General features: G+C 41.1%; 1 protein-coding gene across 4 annotated transcripts in view; it reads right to left on the reverse strand.

The window, feature by feature from the left end:
* The window catches only part of LOC122551720 (von Willebrand factor D and EGF domain-containing protein), a 279556-nt gene that overhangs the window by 113343 nt on the left and 149056 nt on the right, over nt 1-17157 (reverse strand). The window lies entirely within an intron of this gene.

Below are 17157 nucleotides of genomic sequence, written 5' to 3' on the forward strand. Positions count from 1 at the left end.
GCTTCAGTTAGTTATGACAAATTCAAAGTAAAACTAATGGAAATTAGGTGCAAGTGTTAACACCTGGATCCAAAAGGTGAGGCAGTTGGTCTTGCTGGTAACAGATTAATAAATTCTCAGAGGTAGCCAGACAGACAAATGAGGGTAAGAAAACTCATAACAGATGTTGTCAGGCTGAAAAAAAAAGGGCTGTTTTGGGTTAATCATAACTGAGGATACCGATGAGGTCAAATTCTGGACTCAAAGAAACAAGAGATTTAAAGATCAAGGTGTTGACAGTGGGCACTGCACTACTGAAGTCTATGTGATTAAGCTCAGAGAAGGTTAAGTGAAGCAATTTTGTGTTAAAAAGATATGAGCCAATTCACCCTGGGTGGACAGAGAAAAGAGATCCTGTTAAAGTTGGGACAAGCCTGTCACTTTATATAGAAGACTATATTCCTGCTGAGAGTACAGTGCAAAGCACCAATGGGTCCTTTTGGTTGTGTTAAGAAATAAACAAGAGTAAAGGTTTTTTCTATAATTCAGAAGATTATTTATTTGCTAAGGAGTGTTTAGTATATTTATTATCATGTACATTCAAAGATATAGAAACCAATTTTTAGAATATTTACATTGTCTACTGGGAAATTCATATCTTTTTAACATTCTTTATCAAACTTTACAGGAAGCAATCAACAATACTTCTGATACTTATAAGATGGCTAGTTAAGATATCAGAAACTTAGTAGGAGGAAGTGTATTCACACCCAAAAGGCCTCGTTTTAGCTTTGGCACAAACACATGGAAAATACTTCCCCATACCAGATAAGATTTAAATCTGAACCAACTCTGGCAGCATGCAGGGTCCAGAAATGTTGATCATTAAACATCACATCAGCACTAGACTGTTGGATGTATGTAAATACCCAACATGGTTCCCAGCTGTCTTCAGTTTTACAACAAAACAAGCAGGCAGTAAAATGTGACTGACTGGAAAACTGGAAATACAATCATTTGTTCTCCTCTTACTCCCATCTCTTCACTCATCAAAATATCTCCCTGGCTATGTCTCCTTTTCCTTCCTCCCACTCAGCTCTGTTTGCATTTGTCCTCTCTCATCTTTGTATGAGTACACAGATTTCCTCATAACAATCACAAACACTGACCGCTTTGTTTCCATCAACTTTTGCAGCAGCATTATTGGTTTGACCTTCATGGCTTGGAGAATAACAAACCACCCTTTATCACAACGTCAAATGCTGACCATTTGCACATTTGAAACAAATCTGCTTCATAATATGAAGATCAATATTATCTGATTTCTGGTGAGTGGTGGTTACATTGAAGTAACATATACATTAAAAGTTTTTTAAAATTGTCTTCTAAATATACCAACTGTAATGTATATTTAAGCAGAGCTTATTCACAGAGCTAGCTTTGCCTTTTAAATAAGTTAAACCACCAGATATATTGCATTATACTGTTGAAATAATTCTTGAGACTTGTATCCCTGAGGTGAGGCAGAGTTGGGCTTGTAATGATCCCATACAATTTCTACCATGGGTTGGTGGGAATAACTAGAGTTGGGGCCGCCACTTGTGGAAGCTGTCCAGAGGCGAGAAAGGAGATAGGCAAATGGGCAAGGATGGCAATTTTGAAGCCATACCTCCAGAGCTGACACATCTACACAATAGGCGTCCTAGGAGAAAGTGAGGACTGCAGATGCTGGAGATCAGAGATGAAAAATGTGTTGCTGGAAAAGCGCAGCAGGTCAGGCAGCATCCAGGGAATAGGAGAATCGACGTTTCGGGCATAAGCCCTTCTTCAGGAAGGAGGAGGGTGTGCCAAGCAGGCTAAGATAAAAGGTAGGGAGGAGGGACTTGGGGGAGGGGCGTTGGGAATGCAATAGGTGGAAGGAGGTTAAGGTGACGGTGATAGGCTGGAGAGGGGGTGGGGGCAGAGAGGTCGGGAAGAAGATTGCAGGTCAAGAAGGCGGTGCTGAGTCTGAGGGTTGGGGAGATAAGGTGGGGGGAGGGGGAAATGAGGAAGCTGGAGAAATCTGCATTCATCCCTTGTGGTTGGAGGGTTCCTATGCGGAAGATGAGGCGCTCTTCCTCCAGGCGTCATGTTGCCATGGTCTGGCGATGGAGGAGGCCAATGACCTGCATGTCCTTGTCGGAGTGGGAGAGGGAGTTAAAGTGTTCAGCCACGGGGCGGTTGGGTTGGTTGGTGCGGGTGTCTCAGAGGTGTTCTCTGAAACATTCCGCAAGAAGGCGGCCTGTCTCCCCAATGTAGAGGAGGCCACATCGGGTGCAGCGGATGCAGTAAATGATGTGTGCGGAGGTGCAGGTGAATTTCTGACGGATATGGAAGGATCCCTTGGGGCCTTGGAGGGAAGTGAGGGGGGAGGTGTGGGTGCAAGTTTTGCATTGCTTGCGGTTGCAGGGGAAGGTGCCGGGAGCGGAGGTTGGGTTGGTGGGGGGTGTGGACCTGACGAGAGAGTCGTGGAGGGAGTGGTCTTTCCGGAACGCTGATAGGGGAGGGGAGGGAAATATATCCTTGGTGGTGGGGTCTGTTTGGAGGTGGTGGAAATGACGAAGGATGATACGATGTATCTGGAGGTTGGTCGGGTGGTAGGTGAGGACCAGTGGGGTTCTGTCCTGGTGGCGATTGGAGGGGCGGGGTTCAAGGGCGGTGGAGCGGGAAGTGGAGGAGATGCAGTGGAGATCATCGTCAACCACGTTTGAGGGGAAATTGTGGTCTTTGAAGGAGGCCATCTGGGTTGTTCGATATTGGAATTGGTCCTCCTGTGAGCAGATGCGGCAGAGGCGAAGGAATTGGGAATATGGGATGGCGTTTTTACAGGGGACAGGGTGGGAGGAGGTGTAACCTACGTAGCTGTGGGAGTCGGTCGGTTTATAGTAAATGTCCGTGTTGAGTCGGTCGCCCGAGATAGAAATGGAGAGGTCTAGGAAGGGGAGGGAGGAGTCTGAGACGGTCCAAGTAAATTTGAGGTCGGGGTGGAAGGTGTTAGTAAAGTGAATGAACTGTTCAACCTCTTCATGGGAGCACGAGGTAGCGCCGATACAGTCTTCGATGTAGCGGAGCAAATGGTGGGGGGTGGTGCCAGTGTGGCTGTGGAAGATGGACTGTTCCACATATCCGACGAAGAGGCAGGCATAGCTGGGGCCCATGTGGGTGCCCATGGCTACGCCTTTGGTTTGGAGGAAGTGGGAAGATTGGAAAGAGAAGTTGTTCAGAGTGAGGACCAGTTCAGTCAGTCGAAGGAGGGTGTCAGTGGAAGGGTACTGGTTGGGTTGGCGGGAAAGGAAGAAGCGGAGGGCTTTGAGTCCTTCGTGATGGGGGATGAAGGTGTATAGGGACTGGATGTCCATGGTGAAGATAAGGCGTTGGGGGCCGGGGAAGCGAAAATCATGGAGGAGGTGGAGGGCATGGATGGTGTCCCAAATGTAGGTGGGAGTTCTTGGACTAAGGGGGACAGGACCATGTCGAGGTATGCAGAGATGGGTTCGGTGGAGCAGGAGCAGGCTGAGTCAATGGGTCGGCTGGGGCAGTCAGGTTTGTGGATTTTGGGCAGGAGGTAGAAACGGGCAGTGCGGGGTTGTGGGACTATGAGGTTGGAGGCGGTGGATGGGAGACCCCCTGAGGTGAAGAAGTTATGGATGGTCTGGGAGATGATGGTTTGGTGGTAGGAGGTGGGTCATGGTCAAGGGGGCAGTAGGTAGGAGGTGGGTCATGGTCAAGGGGGCAGTAGGAGGAGGTGTCCACAAGCTGGCGTTTAGCCTCAGCAATGTAAAGATCGGTGCGCCAAACTACCACTGCGCCTCCCTTGTCTGCCGGTTTGATAGTGAGGTTGGGGTTCCTGCAAGGGCTCCATCTCCTCTACAGTGTCATTAACATCTTCTCTCAATTCTAGCGCAGGCTGATATCCCATCAAGTAGGCACAGGTTGGATAGACATGAGCACTCTATCCTGGGCCATTAAAAAAAAGGTAGGAATGGAGGCAGGAATCTTAGAATTGGGTCTTGTCCATCATTTTTCATTCCTAGCATCTGTCCTGACACAGATGGAGGGACAAAAATGCGGACTGAGATCTTGTTTACTATGGAATAATATGTAAGAGAAGCTCAGAGGTGTACCCCCCCCCCCCCCCCCCCCCTTGCATTTGTCCTATCTCATCCTTATAGGAGTACACAGCTTTCATGAAGGGTGAAGACACTTATGAAATTAAACCAAAGTGTACACAGTGTATCTAATGATTTACAGATGCCAGTGTTGGACTGGGGTATACAAAACTAAAAATCAAAAATCACACAACACCAGGTTATAGTCCAACATGTTTATTTGGAAGCACTAGCTTTCAGAGTGCTGCTCCTTCATCAGGTGGTTGTGGATTATACGATCGTAAAACACAGAATTTATAGCAAAAGTTTACAGTGTGGGGTAACTGAAATTATATATTGAAAAAGACCTGGATTTCCAATACATAATTTCAGTTACATCACACTGTAAACTTTTGCTATAAATCTTTTGCTATATGTGTCTATGATCTTATACTCCACAACCATCTGATAAAGGAGCAGCGCTCTGAATGCTAGTGCTTCCAAATAAAACTGTTGGACTATAACCTGGTGTTATATGAGTTTTAATACTGTAAATTTATATTAGTAAGATGGTCAAATACAATCTGTAGTGACAGATAGACCAAGAGACCCCTTAGAAATGCTAATTTTTCTTGATGTTGATGCTGGAGAATTATGAAAGAGAACTATTGAATCATTGCATGAATGTGTGAATACAAAGATGAATCAAATTAGTTCACACATTTGAAAATTACAAAATGAGTTCCTTGTGTAAATGCTCACTCTTCATGTGGAAAATGTAATGAGTGACAAATTCTGTTTTGATTTTCAGGGTAAAGAATTTGAGAAAACTTCCAAAAACCTTTTAATACTAGCGTAACAAAGCTGAATTATCTACATGTACTATTTCCTGTTTAATGTCTGTGACCAGTTAAATAGTGAAAGACGACCAGTGGACATATCACTCCTTCAAACATGATTTCTCCATGAAGAACTAATTTTAAGAGATTGTGTGAATGAAATATTTATGCTACTGATCTATTGCTCTTGGCAGGATGCACCACATAAGATTATGATCTAAGGGCATCATTTCAGCAATGTACTATACAGAATAAAGTAAACTAGCTAAAATGCAAGTGTCCCCAACTTAAGTTTGTGCCAATAAGCAAAAAGATCAACTGGTGGCATTAGAAATGTAAAGAAAGACTCATTCAGAATAAATGAAGAGTTGCTAAGAAAATAATGAGTTATATAAACATTTACATTGATACAATTGGAAATGGATTGTCCTCTGCACACATTGATGTATTGCTTTTCCTTTAGAATGAAAATGGTTGTGTTTTAGATAACACTGACTTTTCCTTAATGTTGTGGAACACAGCCTATTTGCATTCAGAAACAGGCAACTGATCCCAATCTATTTTGATATTTGGAGAATGCTTCCTACTTAATCACATTATATGCGTTTTGCTGAACGTTTTCCAACAGATCCAGCATTGCTCTCATTTTAATTGTGAACACCACCACTTTTCAAACTTCAATCTTACCTTCAAAAAAATGTTCTTCCTAAGTGCCTCGCCCTAAATTGAATTGCTAAATAGATAATTAAATGTTGTGCTTGTTACAGATTTACAAAGTGCCATCTTTTTTTCTTCCCAGGGAGGAACTTCAGTCAATCTGATCTGACAGGAATTTGATATGATATGATAAACCTCACCCATTCTTACTTTCACTTGCATTGATCTTGGTCCAAAAAGAGTCAGCACGAATTACTATCACTCATTCTCATTTTATGTTAGTTGGTGTCCTCAGGCTTCAATACTTATCACAGGAAATGCCATGCTGATTAGGACACTGGAGCCAAGACAATGAATGGCTGTCGAAATGTACAGAGCAGACATTGCTGATTTGATACCAGCAGTGATATCTATTTTGAACCTCAATACTCAACTTGATATTTTCTAACCAGCCTCTTCAGAGATGTTATTGCACACTTCTGGACCATATGGAACTTGAACCCAGGCCTTCTGGATCATTACCACTGCACCACTTTTCAATTCTCCACTAAACGACCTCGAAGCCCCTTACAGTGAACCCTAATTTCCCATCAAGAGTAGACACCACCCTCACATCTGCCCAAGCCCTCACCGGTACTACTTAAAATGAGCTGTTGATTAATTTTTCTACGTGTGAAGGTTCTATGAGTATTTAACATTTCCTGTAGCTTTTTAAGTACAAAGGTCTACACAGCAAAAACAAGACAGTTCTGCATGTGCTTTTTCTACTTGAAGAATTCTGCACTAATCCATTGGTCCCAGACATGGGTCCACTAATATGAATTCACTTTGGAATATTCCATGAATTGGTGAAAGAACAGAGGTCAGACAGAACAAAATGAATTGGTGAAGATGGAGAAAGAGTAGGAAAAGAGCCAAAAGTTAAATCCACTCTGGGTGCTCAGGCACTCACCAACTGAACCTCAGGAGCAAAATAATGTGTGGGATATCAGTGTTTCAATAAGGAAGCACTCACTGATATCTGCCACTGGCTACGGCTTTAGAGCTAGACTGGGTACATTGCCAATTTTTGTGAACGTGACTGTGGCAATGAACTTTCTTGCATCTGACTCCTTTCGGACTGGAGTTGGAGATATTTGCAACATTTCACAATTTGTCATTGATATTGTGTAAGTGAGGTCAATGAGGTGCTCTATTCAATGAGTTAATTAATTCCATTCTCTCGTGCCAGAGTAAAACAGATGGAATGAGCAGGTGGCTTTGCTAAGCGGAGGTCTTCCACAGGTGCTATGAGCTCAAAGAATGTCTCTTTGCTGCATGTCAACACTGTTCAATGTTAAAACCGAGAGGAATTCCATTCTCATAAGGTTCAACTAGTATGTGACCATAGGTAGACCAGCATGCAGGTTACTGCCTAGTATCCTAGAAGACCCTGACACTTTAATTCTGCAACAGTCCCTTGCCAGTTATAGTCGAATCATTAGATCAACCCAAAGGGAAGGGAGTGCGCAACAGGGGCTATCCTCTAAACCACAGGCAGTGTCAGTTTCTGAATGCAACAGCACACCCCAACAGAGTTCAAACTGACTTTTTAATCTCTGTCCTTGCATATTCTTGAAAAGGAAAAGCACAAAATGTGTCTGCAGTTTGGAATGGAATTTGCAGGCAGTAGCATGCTCTAGAGGTTTGCCTCACTATCATCATCTTTGTAGTCATAGGAGATCACAGTCCAATCCATTTTGACTTCCTTCATCCCTGCTTCTAGGGCTGTAGTTGGAAGTTCTCTTCATATCTGTCTGCCTGAAATTCCATGGATCTCTCCCTCTCCAGATACACATTTAATTTGTAGCCACAGCCATGTTTGACTGTATCAGTCTTCTTTTAAAGAACATATTGTGGAATTGCAAGTTAAAAATGTCCACAGTTCTGGCCTGTAGTCATGACAGTATTAACCCAAAAACAGAGTGGAGAGGTGGGGTGGGGTGGGTCTCACCATCATTCAATGCTTCACCAATCATATTAGCTTCCTGCACAACTCTCAGAACGTGCTCCAGCCAGAGTACACCTACCTTTTAAGTGCTGTGGGATAGTTTAACTCTACTGAATCATTCACAATCAGCAGTGTTTGCTGAGTCCTGGCTGGACACTGAAATAATTTAAAACAGCAGATGCTGTGAAGTTAATGTGTTTCATTAATTGCATTGAATGTGCACAGGTTAATCATGAACAGCAATCCCAGCACCCATTTTTCAGTTTATCCATTTCAATTTCAGACTTCTCTTGGCAAACCAGGTATCCATTTCTCAGGATTTAAAATAGTTCCTATTAAATCCACTGATCAATAAATCACTACTGGGATTCAAGACATTTACTTACTTGAAGTTTGAGGGTTGCCTGCAAATTGCCACATTATTCAGTGGCACACAGAAGTTCATGCTTTGAACAGGTTTTATTGGGCCTGGTGTCCTGTAGATAGCATGATGGATTACGGTTTATTATAAAATACTCTATGTCACAATATTTCATTCCACAGTGAATGTGTAACACACATGAAATTTCATCAGCATGCTTTGAGTGTCTCCAAGTGATTGAAAATCCATTCCTGAGAGAGTTTTCACTGCTCAATATGGAGCAGATGTAACTCTCCCCAAAAACTCATCTCACTTATCTAAGACTGGAGTGACTCAGTGTCACCTAGCCCGAGGGAAATGCTGGTATAGACAGCCTGTTGACAGTTTAGGCAGCAAATAATTTTCCTGCTATCTTATTCAGCTAGAAGAACTCTGGCCAGAACTTTGTTTTCTGATTACCTGGAGCTGAATGTGAAACATTTCAACATCATGACAGGCTCCATAAATGAGTTCTTTGATCAATCATCAACCTTACCTCCTCTACACTGGATTTGCTGGACTTAGACTCAGATTTAGAAGCCTGCCAGATAGGCTTGTAAAAGAAAAACTGAGTAGATGCTGACTCATGTAATAATTTTAAATCGGAGAATAGCTGATTATTATTAGCCAAGGTTTTTAAAGGATATAAAGCTAAGATGCAGCTAAGAAATAGTTTAACCACTGTCTCAGAGAATAATGGGACAGGTTTAAGGAGCTGAATGTTCTACTCTCCTGTTCAAATGATGAGCATCATTAAAGGGAAGTAAATTCAGGTGGAGTCAGTCAGCAACAAAATATGTGCCAGAGGCATTTTTGATGGGAGGAAAACAAACAGGCTCCCTTGTTGCTATGAGCTTACATGGTTGAAGTTACAAATCACACAACATCTGGTTATAGTCCAACAGGTTTATTTGGAAGCACTAGCTTTCGAAGCGCTGCTTCTTCATCAGATGGTTGTGAAGCAGGGCCATGAGACACAGAATTTGTAGCAAATGGTCCTGCTTCACAACCACCTGATGTAGGAGCAGCGCTTTGAAAGCTAATGTCTCCAAACAAACCTGTTGTACTATAACCTGGTGTTGTGAGATTTTTAACATTGTCCACCCCAATCCAACACAGGCTCCTCCAAATCATGTTTACATGGTTGGAGTGAGCACTAAAGGCAAGACTTAAAGCTATTCAAAGGGAAGGGGAGGGATACCAAGGACTGCATCCTCTTTCATAATCCTGCTGATTATCAGGTTGGATAGCACTGGACAATAAAACTTCAGTTCAACCATTTTGGTAGTTGAGATTTACAGGTTCTTCACTGGTGTGCACGGTCATCCCCTTCCCATGATCATTAGGGATCGCCCTTAACCCAGTAATGGAGGATGGTGTCTGGGCCCATGAACTGGTTTCCTTACAGTCAGTCCAATGTTCTTACTGTACTCTGAGACCATCATGGGAAGCTGCTACAATAACTTGAGTCTCCCCAACAGAGCAGAAAGTGAGGACTGCAGATGCTGGAGATCAGAGCTGAAAAATGTGTTGCTGGAAAAGCGCAGCAGGTCAGTCAACATTATGGCAGCTTCCTGACCCTGATAAAATAGTACAGCACAGAAGGCGACCTTTCAATTAGTTCCACTCTACTGTCCTTTCCATTTAATCCATAGGTTTTAGTTTGAAATATTTATCCAAATCCTTTCTGAAATTTATTAAACCTGTTTCCACTGCCCTTTCAGGCAATATGCATCCCAGATTATGATTCACTGCTTAACAAAAAAGGCATTATATTATTGCTGATTGTTTTGCCAATTATGTAAATCTGCCTCCTCCGGAAACTGACCTCTCTGCACTGAAAATAGATTCTCCTCATTTACGGTTGCTAAGCAGTTTAAGATTTTCAACCCTCAAATTTCCCTTTAACCTTCTCTGCTACCGTCAAAAATGTGCAAATATGGAATCCAGTTCTTTTTGTTCCTGTATTCCTTTAAAGTTGTAGCAATTTTCTCTCTCCTCCTTCTTCCTCTCTATATGAATCCTCCTGCACACTTTTATCATCCTCCTCATTGATTACTACAGTCTGAGCTTTGTTCCATATGAAAAGTTTAAAATCATGCTATGTCCGTCCAAGTAGATATTATGAATGTATCCAAAAGAGCATTGGGTCCAATATCAATCTTCAGGACAATGTCAATTTATACTTCCCTTCAGTCAGTAAACTACCATTCAGCAGTACTGTTTGCTTCCTGTCCCTTAGTTCTCTATGAAACCACTCAGCCAGAGGCTCATTAATCTTACAGATGATAGTAGACTTCAAAATTGTAGCCTATTATGTGGTGCTTTTCAATGTTCAAAAATAAAACGCCAAACATAGCGTCCAACAACAATCTCCTTCACTTCAACTAAGAACGCAACTGGGGTGATCAAAGTTATTTAGCACCCCATATTTTTCCCAGGTTGTCAAATAGCAGTGTCCAGGGCTAATGTTTCAAAGTTTTCCTACATTGAAGTGATGTGGCTGCGATTGCTGGTTTTATTCCTCCCTCATTTTGAACAATGTAAAATCGGGCAGAACAAGCTCTCTGGCCACAGAATTAAAGGCTTTGTTGCAAACAGCCTGAAGAAGAAAGTGTAACCTGGTGTCTGAGCATAACAAATAGGAGCAGGAGTGGACCTCCTCTACCATTCAATTATAGTTGATCTTCATTTTCCTGTCTTCTCCCTGTATCCCTCAATTCCCTGAGAAACCAAAAGATCCAACTCAGCCTTAATTATAATCAACAATGGAACATTTTCTGGGGTAGTGAATTCCAAAGGTTCAAATCCCTAAGTGAGGAAATTTCACTTCAGTTCCAAATGACCAGCTCCTTTTTCCCTGACATCACTGCTCCAGCATTCTAGAATCACTAGCCTAGATTATGCAGCCTTAATTAACTTCTGTGTCTACTCTTAAATCCCTTCAGAATTGTCCATGTTTCAAATGCAACACCATTTATTTGACTAAATTCGAGAGAGTATTGGTCCAACTTACTCATACCATACCCAAATATCTTCTTATCACAGTAACCTGTTTGCTGAAGCACTGCTACACAGCCTCATAGTTAAGTACAACCTTCTTTACATACAGAGACAAAAAACTGCCACAGTACATATGCATAGCCTTATCAAAGCTTTCTATAACTGCAGCAATACTCATTCTCTAGTCCCCTTGCAATAAAGGTCCATGTCATTTGCACAATTGCTTGCTGTACCTGAATGACACTTTTTATTTGAGCTATATGCTACTTAAAGATATTTTACACGACTATATCCAAGTCTCTCTCAATATGAGCATTTAGAAGTTTCATTTATATTTCTACTACAAAAGTGAAAATCTCAAATGATACACTTTCAACAAATATCAATGTTTGCATCCTTATTGCTGCTACAACTGTAGCTATGGACTGTGGTAGTCCTATTCGCTTAAGCCTGCATTGTCGTCTCTTCATGGCTTCTATCCATCATGGTTTCTCTCGGATGTTGGAAACCTGTGCTGCACTCTTTGAGGCTGCTCTATTCTATCCTTATCTAAAAGTAACTCTCTCTCATCTCAGTAAGTCCCACAGATTCCTTATCAAGAAATCATGCCTGACAAATTAATTAGAAATCTTTGAGGAACTAACAAGCAGGACCAAAAAGTGGAAGAAATGGATGTAACATATTTGGATTTTCTGAAGGTGTTTAATAAGGTACAATACATTAGACTACTTAATAAGATAAGTGTCCATGCCATTGGAGATAGTATGTTAACATGGATAAAGAATTGCCTAGGTAGTAGATAGAACATAGAATAATATAGTGCAGAACAGGGTCTTCGGCCCTCGATGTTGCGCCGACCTGTGAACTATTCTCAGCTCGTCCACCTACACTATCCTAAAATCATCAATGTGCTTATCTAAGGATTGTTTAAATCTCCCTAATGTGGCTGAGTTGACTACATTAGCAGGTAGGGCATTCCAAGCCCTTACTACACTCTGTGTAAAGAACCTGCCTTTGACATCTGTCTTAAAACTATCACCCCTCAATTTGTAGTTATGCCCCCTCGTACAAGCTGACGACATCATTCTCGGAAAAAGACTTTCACTGTCTACCCTATCTAATCCTCTGACCATCTTGTATGTCTCTATCAAATCCCCTCTAAGCCTCCTTCTTTTCAATAAGAACAGATCCAAGTCTCTCAGCTTTTCCTCATAAGACCTTCCCTCCAGACAAGGCAACATCCTAGTAAATCTCTTCTGCACCTTTTCAAATGCTTCCACATCCTTCCCGAAATATAGGGACCAGAACTGTACCCAATATTCCAACTGTGGCCGCACCAGCATTTTGTACAGTTGCAGCATGATATTGCGGCTCCGGAACTCAATCCCTCTACGAATGTAGCCTAACACACCGTATGCCTTCTTAACAGCATTATCCACCTGGGTGGCAACTTCCATGACAAAGTTGGGATATGATGGGCATTTTCAGGATGACAGCATGCAACTAGTGGTGTGTCACAGGGGATTAGGTCTGGAACCACAATTTTTTACACAACATATGAATGGCTTGGATGAGGAAAGTGAATGAACTCAAGCCAAGTTTGCAGATGACATAAAAGTAGGTCGGAAGGCAAGTGATGAGAATGACAGAGTGTAGAGAGATATAAACAGGTTAAGTGAGTGAGCAAACACTTGGCAGATGGAAGATAATATTGGGAAACATGAAGTTTACACTTTGGCCCAAGGATTAAAGGAGCTGAATATTATTTAAATGGAGAAAGACTGCAGAAAGCTACAGTACAGAGGGATTTGAGAGTCCTCATGCATAAAGCACAAAAAGCTAGAATCCAACTTTAGCAAATAAGGAAGGCAAATGGAATGTCAGCCTTTATTTGAAAGGGAATGTAGTCTAAAAAAGAAGGAAACCTTGCTAAAACTATGCAAGGCATTAGTCAAACCACAGCAGTAATACAGTGAACAGTTTTGTGCCCCTTATCTCAGGAATTATGTACAGGCATTGGAGGCAGTCCAGAAAAGCTACTCAGGTTGATTCTGGGTATGGAGGTTCCATGCAGCTCAATGTTTTCTTTCTTTCACTTTTCTTGAATAGCATCATAACATCGGTATTATGAGGACAGGTTAAGTGGGCTAGGCCTGTATTCATTGGAATTTAAAAGAAGAGTTTTGAGAGTTATTGAGACATGCAAGATTCTTCAGGGACTTGATGCAGTAGATGTGAAAAGTTTATTTCCTCTTTTTAGGGCCAGAGAGCATAATTTAAGAATAACAGATTGCCCTCTTCAGACAGAGATGAGAAGGAATTCCTTTTCTTCGAGGGTAGTGGATCTGTGGAAACTTTTACCGCATAGGGCTATAGAAGTTGGTTCATAGGTAGGAGTGTGGAGTTGAGGATGATCAGATCAGGTATGATTTTACTTGGTTGGCAGCCTTCTGCTCTGATATCTTATTGTTTCAATGTCCAATGGTGGTTGATGACACTATATAAATACAAGTCTTTCTTTTCACCCTTTTGGGGCCTCTTTCCTATTTACATCCTCAGAAATCTTGAATAGAAACAGAGATATACAGCATGGAAACAAACCTGTCAGACCAACTCCTCCATGCTGACCAGATATCTTAAATTAATTTGCCAACATTTGGCCCATATCTCTCTGAATCCTTCCTTTTTGTGTACCTATCCAGATGCTTTGAAATGTTAGAATTGTACCAGCCTCCACCACTTCCTCTGGCAGTTCATTCCATACACACACCACCCTCTGTGAAAATATTGTCCTTAGATCCCTTTTAAATCTTTCCCCTCTCACCTTAAACCTATGCCCTCTAGATTTGGACTCCCCTATCCTGGGGAAAGATCTTGGCTATTCATCCTATCAATGCCCCTCATGATTTTGTAAATCTCTCTTAAGGTCACCCCTCAGCCTATTTGACCTCTCCTTACAGCTTAAACACCCCAGCCCTGGCAAGATCATTATAACTCTTTTCTGAACCCTTTCAAATTTCACAACATCTTTCCTATAGCAACACAATCAGAATTGAACAGAGTATTCCAAAAATAATTTGTCATATCATTTCCCTTCCATAAAACATGTTTGTGCTAGTTATACAGTGTTTTTTTAAATTACGTTGTTAAGCCTTCCTTAATAAATAGATTCCAGCACTTTCTTAACGACTGATGTCTGACTAATTTCTCTGCAGCTCAATGTGTTTTTTTTCTTTCACGTTTCTTGAATAGCATTGCTACCTTTGATAGTTCCAGAAATTGGAAACTGTTCTCTAGTCCAGGATTGTTTGGAAAATCATGCAACAACGTCTTTTAAAATCACTGGAAGTAAGCCATAGGCCCTAGAGATGTGTCAGTTTTCAATCCCTCTAGTTTCTCTAGTATGTTTTCTCTGCTGATATTAACCACTTTAAATGTTTCACTCATATCAGCGTTTTAGTCTTGATGCGCAAGTTGTTCCAGGAACCACAAATTATTATATTGCTAAGATCCAGCTGGATGGCAAATTTGAGTTAACTGCCCTGAAGCAAAGTCATGTTCTGTGTCTGCAGCACTTACATACACAGTGAGGGCACCAGAGACACCAGAAGCCTCTGCATTAATCTAAAAAGCTCTTGCACTCACAACACAATGATTTCCTGTCTTATGGGTCTATTACATCCAAGTGTAAGTTTTAACAGATTCCTTCACACAAAACATTAAAACCAACCTAAAGGAATTACATGCTCTTGACTTCCACATCACATATTCAAATCAAGATCGTAGTTGAGCTCTCCAGATATATGCTCCAAATAAATAGTCTTTATTAAAACCCTTCACTAAGGGATTTGCTATAGACAAAGTGTCCACACAAATTATTCAAAGATTCTTGTATGAAGCAACAGATAAGCAAAGAGGATTAGACACGTAGCATATTAAATAAAAGACGGCTGTTTGGTCAAATGGCATCACTTTACACAACATATTGACTTTTAGCTGCAATATAACAGTCTTTGTTAAATCTCTGCAGGTATAGAATTGCTCTGCTTAAACTCTTTGTACACGCATGAATTTTAAACAGTGAATTCAACACGTACATGCTTTCTTTCGGACCTCCCAAGGACTACAGGATGGCCCATTGACTGAAGTTTTGGGCACTTGTGTAGCAATAGTTGCCCTGTACCAGGTTCCCTCAAAACAGAATCCTACAGGAAGCCTGTCAGACATGAAAGTCTATGGTATTTGGTATAAGTACACATTGTTGATTTTCTAAATCCAGAGAGAAAGAGAGAAAGAGAGAGAGTGTGAGTGTGAGTGTGAGTGTGAGTGTGAGTGTGAGTGTGAGTGTGAGTGTGAGTGTGAGTGTGAGTGTGAGTGTGAGTGTGTGTAGGGGGGGGTGCGTGCAGAGAATCATAGGCAAAGGATAAAGCTCTGGGAGATACAGTGGCAAGACTAATACTCAATTAACAACAATGGAATATAAAACTGTCTCACTAATGGCAGCCACAAAACTATCAAATCTTATGAAAACTTATTCACTAATGTTCTTCAGGGAAGGAAATTTGTCATCCTTACTTGGTCTGGCCTACATATGACTCCAGACCGACAGCAATGTGGTTGAGTCTCAACAGCTCTCTGAAATTGCCATAGAATGCCACTCAGCTGAAGGGCAATTGGGAATGAGCAACAGATGTTCTCCTTGCCAGCAACATCAACATCAAATTTAATTAAAAACAAAATGCCATTACCCAAATCCCAACCTATCCTGTCTTTGATCTCCAGTCAGAACATTTCAAATAAAAACCAAGGTGAAAATATGAGTTTTCCCAATTGCAAGTTACTCAAAGCGAATCAATTTGAATCATTTGGGAAGGAGCCAGGTTTCTGATGCATTTAAGCTTCACATTAACATTTCTTAAAAGCCACTTAACCAACACCAGCTGCCAGCTTTAGAAAAGTCAGAATTAGCTTAATGTAGCTGAATGCATTTGAAGTCCTCAATGGGAATTGCTACCCAGGTATCAACTAATCTCAGGTATAATACAAATATATAATATGACAACATCTGTTCTATCCAAAGAGAGAGTAAATGTTTTACTGTGTGAAAGCAGACCTCAATCACTTCCACTGTTTGTGTTAGTATACGCTTTCTTCATTGTAACAGATTATAGCTTTGTCCCAGTGAAACTGAAATCATCTGAAACCATTCCTGCCACAAGATCATTAAGCCAAAGCTATTCAACGGAGATATTTATTTTAAAATACAAACTGACAATGATACTAGACAAAGATTTTACAGTACTAAGAGGTGCCACTAAATATCTGTTGTATAAATTTGTACAATAAGATCCATTACACCCTAAAATTCTAAACTGTTTTGCTAAATGTAACATATCATATGTAAATTTTGTTTTTTGTTTGATTAAGACTCTATGGAATGTCTTGGAATCAACCTCCTTTGATCCTTCTGTTTTGAGACCGGCCTGATATCCGGTCTTTGATGAGACGCAACTTCCTCCAGTTAAACACTGGCGTGGCAGGAACATTTTGTTAAGCATTGATTCAATTTGGATCGTATGGTGTCAAATTTTAATCCAAAAATTGTATTCTTTTTGCCCATTAAGTTTCTTCTTCACAACCAAAATTTAGATCATAGTGACCATCCAAAGTACAAATTCCTCCCCCTGAAGAGATGGTGAAGTGCAGCCATTTCTCTGCACGGATGCAGCTGAAAACAAAATGCACATTAGTATCAAAAGTAGAAAGTAAGGAGAAGTTAAAATGTAGGCTAGAATTCTAGTCTGACCTGAAACCATACAAAAGAATTAAGTAGTAAACTTACTTTGGTATTTATTCAAATATCAAAATATGGCATTATAGCAAACCAAAATTTTACATTTCTACTGAGCTAATCTGTGGGGTTAGTGACTTGTGATCTGTGCATTTTAGCAGCCGAAGTTTGGCTCTGTCTCTCCTAAAGCCCTGGAAGACTGTTTTATTCCCCCCAATCGAACCTACTAGAACATCTGTCCACCACAGTAAGATTTGCGTTATTGCTTGTAAAAATAAACAAGCAATTGAAAGAGCTGGTTTGTTTGTCAAAGAGGAGTGAATCTTCAGTGAACTTTTAACTTTTGCACTTTGAAGATGTAATTCTGTCCA

The sequence above is a fragment of the Chiloscyllium plagiosum genome, unplaced genomic scaffold (genome assembly GCF_037043375.1).
Source record: "Chiloscyllium plagiosum isolate Xiang-an unplaced genomic scaffold, Cpla_swu_hap1 HiC_scaffold_7, whole genome shotgun sequence".
Classification (NCBI taxonomy): domain Eukaryota; kingdom Metazoa; phylum Chordata; class Chondrichthyes; order Orectolobiformes; family Hemiscylliidae; genus Chiloscyllium; species Chiloscyllium plagiosum.